This window comes from Plectropomus leopardus, chromosome 2 (genome assembly GCF_026936395.1).
Source record: "Plectropomus leopardus strain MGB_pleo_1.0 chromosome 2, ASM2693639v1, whole genome shotgun sequence".
Classification (NCBI taxonomy): Eukaryota; Metazoa; Chordata; class Actinopteri; order Perciformes; family Serranidae; genus Plectropomus; species Plectropomus leopardus.
In genome coordinates, this window is record NC_142177.1 from 26,895,708 (window position 1) to 26,903,507 (window position 7,800).

Here is a 7,800-nt window from a genome sequence, read left to right on the forward strand (position 1 = left end):
TCCACATCTGCTACTACAATGACGTCAATTCAATTCACAGCCTCAGCCTCAACACTAACAACAAAAGGAGAAACAAGAACTACCAACACCAATCATTCCACAACAATACTCAACAGTACACCAAATACAGAGGTCTTATCAAGTTCACCATCCACGTTGCCTCCAACAACTACTCACTTCACTCAAACATCTGTTGAACACAAAAGTGAGACAACACCAACAAGAACCAGCACAACTCAGCTCCTATTGACAAGCCAGGAAACATCAACAATGATGTCCTCAGCAAAAGAGCCAAAGTCCACATCTGCTGCTACAACGACTTCAACATCAATTGAATTCACGGCGTCAGCCACAACACTAACAACAAATGGAGAAACAAGAACTACCAACACCAATCATTCCACAACACTCAACTCTACCCCAAATACAGAGATCTCATCACTGCCACCATCCACATTGCCTCCAACAACACCAGCAAGAACCAGCACAACTCAGCTCCCATTGACAAGCCAGGAAACATCAACAATGATGTCCTCAGCAGCAGAGCCAAAGTCCACATCTGCTACTACAATGACATCAATTCAATTCACAGCCTCAGCCTCAGCCTCAACACTAACAACAAAAGGAGAAACAAGTACTACCAACACCAGTCATTCCACAACAATACTCAACAGTACACCAAATACAGAGGTCTCATCAAGTTTACCATCCACGTTGCCTCCAACAACTACTCACTTCACTCAAACATCTGCTGAACACAAAAGTGAGACAACACCAACAAGAACCAGCACAACTCAGCTCCCATCAGCAAGCAAGGAAACATCAACAATGATGTCCTCAGCAGCAGAACCAAAGTCCACATCTGCTACTACAATGGCGTCAATTCAATTCACAGCCTCAGCCTCAGCCTCGACACTAACAACAAAAGAAGAAACAAGTACTACCAACAGCAATCATTCCACAACAATACTCAACAGTACACCAAATACAGAGGTCTCATCAAGTTCACCATCCACGTTGCCTCCAACAACTACTCACTTCACTCAAACATCTGTTGAACACAAAAGTGAGACAACACCAACAAGAACCAGCACAACTCAGCTCCCATCAGCAAGCAAGGAAACATCAACAATGATGTCCTCATCGATAGAGCCAAAGTCCACATCTGCTACCACAATGACATCGACATCAGTTGAATTCACAGCATCAGCCTCAACACTAACAACAAAAGGAGAAATAAGAACTACCAACACCAGTCATTCCACAACAACACTCAACTCTACCCCAAATACAGAGATCTCATCACTGCCACCATCCACATTGCCTCCAACAACACCAACAAGAACCAGCACAACTCAGCTCCCATTGACAAGCCAGGAGACATCAACAATGATGTCCTCAGCAGCAGAGCCAAAGTCCACATCTGCTACTACAATGACATCAATTCAATTCACAGCCTCAGCCTCAGCCTCAACACGAACAACAAAAGGAGAAACAAGTACTACCAACACCAGTCATTCCACAACAATACTCAACAGTACACCAAATACAGAGGTCTCATCAAGTTCACCATCCACGTTGCCTCCAACAACTACTCACTTCACTCAAACATCTGCTGAACACAAAAGTGAGACAACACCAACAAGAACCAGCACAACTCAGCTCCCATTGACAAGCCAGGAAACATCAACAATGATGTCCTCAGCAGCAGAGCCAAAGTCCACATCTGCTACTACAATGACGTCAATTCAATTCACAGCCTCAGCCTCAGCCTCAACACTAACAACAAAAGGGGAAACAAGTACTACCAACACCAGTCATTCCACAACAATACTCAACAGTACACCAAATACAGAGGTCTCATCAAGTTCACCATCCACGTTGCCTCCAACAACTACTCACTTCACTCAAACTTCTGTTGAACACAAATTTGAGACAACACCAACAAGAACCAGCACAACTCAGCTCCCATCAGCAAGCAAGGAAACATCAACAATGATGTCCTCAGCAGCAGAGCCAAAGTCCACATCTGCTACTACAATGACGTCAATTCAATTCACAGCCTCAGCCTCAACACTAACAACAAAAGGAGAAACAAGAACTACCAACACCAATCATTCCACAACAATACTCAACAGTACACCAAATACAGAGGTCTTATCAAGTTCACCATCCACGTTGCCTCCAACAACTACTCACTTCACTCAAACATCTGTTGAACACAAAAGTGAGACAACACCAACAAGAACCAGCACAACTCAGCTCCTATTGACAAGCCAGGAAACATCAACAATGATGTCCTCAGCAAAAGAGCCAAAGTCCACATCTGCTGCTACAACGACTTCAACATCAATTGAATTCACGGCGTCAGCCACAACACTAACAACAAATGGAGAAACAAGAACTACCAACACCAATCATTCCACAACACTCAACTCTACCCCAAATACAGAGATCTCATCACTGCCACCATCCACATTGCCTCCAACAACACCAGCAAGAACCAGCACAACTCAGCTCCCATTGACAAGCCAGGAAACATCAACAATGATGTCCTCAGCAGCAGAGCCAAAGTCCACATCTGCTACTACAATGACATCAATTCAATTCACAGCCTCAGCCTCAGCCTCAACACTAACAACAAAAGGAGAAACAAGTACTACCAACACCAGTCATTCCACAACAATACTCAACAGTACACCAAATACAGAGGTCTCATCAAGTTTACCATCCACGTTGCCTCCAACAACTACTCACTTCACTCAAACATCTGCTGAACACAAAAGTGAGACAACACCAACAAGAACCAGCACAACTCAGCTCCCATCAGCAAGCAAGGAAACATCAACAATGATGTCCTCAGCAGCAGAACCAAAGTCCACATCTGCTACTACAATGACGTCAATTCAATTCACAGCCTCAGCCTCAGCCTCGACACTAACAACAAAAGAAGAAACAAGTACTACCAACAGCAATCATTCCACAACAATACTCAACAGTACACCAAATACAGAGGTCTCATCAAGTTCACCATCCACGTTGCCTCCAACAACTACTCACTTCACTCAAACATCTGTTGAACACAAAAGTGAGACAACACCAACAAGAACCAGCACAACTCAGCTCCCATCAGCAAGCAAGGAAACATCAACAATGATGTCCTCATCGATAGAGCCAAAGTCCACATCTGCTACCACAATGACATCGACATCAGTTGAATTCACAGCATCAGCCTCAACACTAACAACAAAAGGAGAAATAAGAACTACCAACACCAGTCATTCCACAACAACACTCAACTCTACCCCAAATACAGAGATCTCATCACTGCCACCATCCACATTGCCTCCAACAACACCAACAAGAACCAGCACAACTCAGCTCCCATTGACAAGCCAGGAGACATCAACAATGATGTCCTCAGCAGCAGAGCCAAAGTCCACATCTGCTACTACAATGACATCAATTCAATTCACAGCCTCAGCCTCAGCCCCAACACGAACAACAAAGGAGAAACAAGTACTACCAACACCAGTCATTCCACAACAATACTCAACAGTACACCAAATACAGAGGTCTCATCAAGTTCACCATCCACGTTGCCTCCAACAACTACTCACTTCACTCAAACATCTGCTGAACACAAAAGTGAGACAACACCAACAAGAACCAGCACAACTCAGCTCCCATTGACAAGCCAGGAAACATCAAGAATGATGTCCTCAGCAGCAGAGCCAAAGTCCACATCTGCTACTACAATGACGTCAATTCAATTCACAGCCTCAGCCTCAGCCTCAACACTAACAACAAAAGGGGAAACAAGTACTACCAACACCAGTCATTCCACAACAATACTCAACAGTACACCAAATACAGAGGTCTCATCAAGTTCACCATCCACGTTGCCTCCAACAACTACTCACTTCACTCAAACTTCTGTTGAACACAAATTTGAGACAACACCAACAAGAACCAGCACAACTCAGCTCCCATCAGCAAGCAAGGAAACATCAACAATGATGTCCTCAGCAGCAGAGCCAAAGTCCACATCTGCTACTACAATGACGTCAATTCAATTCACAGCCTCAGCCTCAACACTAACAACAAAAGGAGAAACAAGAACTACCAACACCAATCATTCCACAACAATACTCAACAGTACACCAAATACAGAGGTCTTATCAAGTTCACCATCCACGTTGCCTCCAACAACTACTCACTTCACTCAAACATCTGTTGAACACAAAAGTGAGACAACACCAACAAGAACCAGCACAACTCAGCTCCTATTGACAAGCCAGGAAACATCAACAATGATGTCCTCAGCAAAAGAGCCAAAGTCCACATCTGCTGCTACAACGACTTCAACATCAATTGAATTCACGGCGTCAGCCACAACACTAACAACAAATGGAGAAACAAGAACTACCAACACCAATCATTCCACAACACTCAACTCTACCCCAAATACAGAGATCTCATCACTGCCACCATCCACATTGCCTCCAACAACACCAGCAAGAACCAGCACAACTCAGCTCCCATTGACAAGCCAGGAAACATCAACAATGATGTCCTCAGCAGCAGAGCCAAAGTCCACATCTGCTACTACAATGACATCAATTCAATTCACAGCCTCAGCCTCAGCCTCAACACTAACAACAAAAGGAGAAACAAGTACTACCAACACCAGTCATTCCACAACAATACTCAACAGTACACCAAATACAGAGGTCTCATCAAGTTTACCATCCACGTTGCCTCCAACAACTACTCACTTCACTCAAACATCTGCTGAACACAAAAGTGAGACAACACCAACAAGAACCAGCACAACTCAGCTCCCATCAGCAAGCAAGGAAACATCAACAATGATGTCCTCAGCAGCAGAACCAAAGTCCACATCTGCTACTACAATGACGTCAATTCAATTCACAGCCTCAGCCTCAGCCTCGACACTAACAACAAAAGAAGAAACAAGTACTACCAACAGCAATCATTCCACAACAATACTCAACAGTACACCAAATACAGAGGTCTCATCAAGTTCACCATCCACGTTGCCTCCAACAACTACTCACTTCACTCAAACATCTGTTGAACACAAAAGTGAGACAACACCAACAAGAACCAGCACAACTCAGCTCCCATCAGCAAGCAAGGAAACATCAACAATGATGTCCTCATCGATAGAGCCAAAGTCCACATCTGCTACCACAATGACATCGACATCAGTTGAATTCACAGCATCAGCCTCAACACTAACAACAAAAGGAGAAATAAGAACTACCAACACCAGTCATTCCACAACAACACTCAACTCTACCCCAAATACAGAGATCTCATCACTGCCACCATCCACATTGCCTCCAACAACACCAACAAGAACCAGCACAACTCAGCTCCCATTGACAAGCCAGGAGACATCAACAATGATGTCCTCAGCAGCAGAGCCAAAGTCCACATCTGCTACTACAATGACATCAATTCAATTCACAGCCTCAGCCTCAGCCTCAACACGAACAACAAAAGGAGAAACAAGTACTACCAACACCAGTCATTCCACAACAATACTCAACAGTACACCAAATACAGAGGTCTCATCAAGTTCACCATCCACGTTGCCTCCAACAACTACTCACTTCACTCAAACATCTGCTGAACACAAAAGTGAGACAACACCAACAAGAACCAGCACAACTCAGCTCCCATTGACAAGCCAGGAAACATCAACAATGATGTCCTCAGCAGCAGAGCCAAAGTCCACATCTGCTACTACAATGACGTCAATTCAATTCACAGCCTCAGCCTCAGCCTCAACACTAACAACAAAAGGGGAAACAAGTACTACCAACACCAGTCATTCCACAACAATACTCAACAGTACACCAAATACAGAGGTCTCATCAAGTTCACCATCCACGTTGCCTCCAACAACTACTCACTTCACTCAAACTTCTGTTGAACACAAATTTGAGACAACACCAACAAGAACCAGCACAACTCAGCTCCCATCAGCAAGCAAGGAAACATCAACAATGATGTCCTCAGCAGCAGAGCCAAAGTCCACATCTGCTACTACAATGACGTCAATTCAATTCACAGCCTCAGCCTCAACACTAACAACAAAAGGAGAAACAAGAACTACCAACACCAATCATTCCACAACAATACTCAACAGTACACCAAATACAGAGGTCTTATCAAGTTCACCATCCACGTTGCCTCCAACAACTACTCACTTCACTCAAACATCTGTTGAACACAAAAGTGAGACAACACCAACAAGAACCAGCACAACTCAGCTCCTATTGACAAGCCAGGAAACATCAACAATGATGTCCTCAGCAAAAGAGCCAAAGTCCACATCTGCTACCACAATGACATCGACATCAGTTGAATTCACAGCATCAGCCTCAACACTAACAACAAAAGGAGAAATAAGAACTACCAACACCAGTCATTCCACAACAACACTCAACTCTACCCCAAATACAGAGATCTCATCACTGCCACCATCCACGTTGCCTCCAACAACTACTCACTTCACTCCCACATCTGTTGAACACAAATTTGAGACAACACCAACAAGAACCAGCACAACTCAGTTCCCATCAGCAAGTCAGGAAACATCAACAACAATGATGTCCTTATCAACAGAGTCAAAATCCAGAACCCCTGCCTCAACACTAACTACAAGGGGAGAAACAAGAACTGCAAACACCAATCATTCCACAACAAAAATCAACACTACCCCAAATACAGTGATCTCATCACATTCACAATCCACATTCACTCCAACTTCTGTTGAACACAAATTTGAGACAACACCAACAAGAACCAGCACAACTCAGCCCCCAACATCAAGCCAGGAAATGTCTACAATAATGTCCCCATCGACAGAGCCACAATCAACATCTGCTACCACAATGACACTGACATCAATTGAATTCACAGCCTCTGCCTCAACACTAACAACAATAGGAGAAACAAGAACTACCAACACTGATCATTTCACAACAATAAATTCTACCCAAAATACAACAGTCCTTCCAAGTTCACCATCCACATTGCCCCCAACAACTCGTCACTTCTCTGAAACATCTGTTGAACACATATTTAAGTCAACACCAAATACCAGCACAAATCAGTTTCCTTTGACAAGCCAGGAAACATCTACAACAATCATGTCCTCATCAAAAGAGCAACATTCAACACCTATTATGACAATGACACCCACAGTAAATACTGAATCTTTGACATCAAAGGAAATTGTCCTCAAAACCAAAGTTACAACTATCAGTAATGCAACATCTACAATTATTCCCTTTTCAAATACCACTGTCACTTTGTCAACATTATTTACAACTGGTCGTTGTGAAGATTGTAAAACTAACTGTATTGGGGGCAACTGTACATTCAACAACACACTTGGAGAATGTCTGTGCCACTGTCCAGAGTTCTTCCTTGGAGAGAGTTGCTCTTTTGGAAAGAATGACATCCCTGCTGATGTTGGTGAGTTTATTCCCACCCAAACAGAGCTGTGCAAAATATTCTATAAACTGAAGAAAAAAAAATGCAGAGATAATTTATAGAACTTAATAGTATCTTAAAATCAAGTGTGTGTGATTTGGGCACTCAAAGTTCTTATCTCGGTGTTGAATGTAAATGTTTTTGCCTTGTCTATAATGGTTTTGTACATTTGTTTTTTGCAGATACTGAAGCAATACCAACTCGAAAGGCACATTTTACATTGAAAATCAATGTCACTTTTCAGGCGGACTTTAATGACTTAAACTC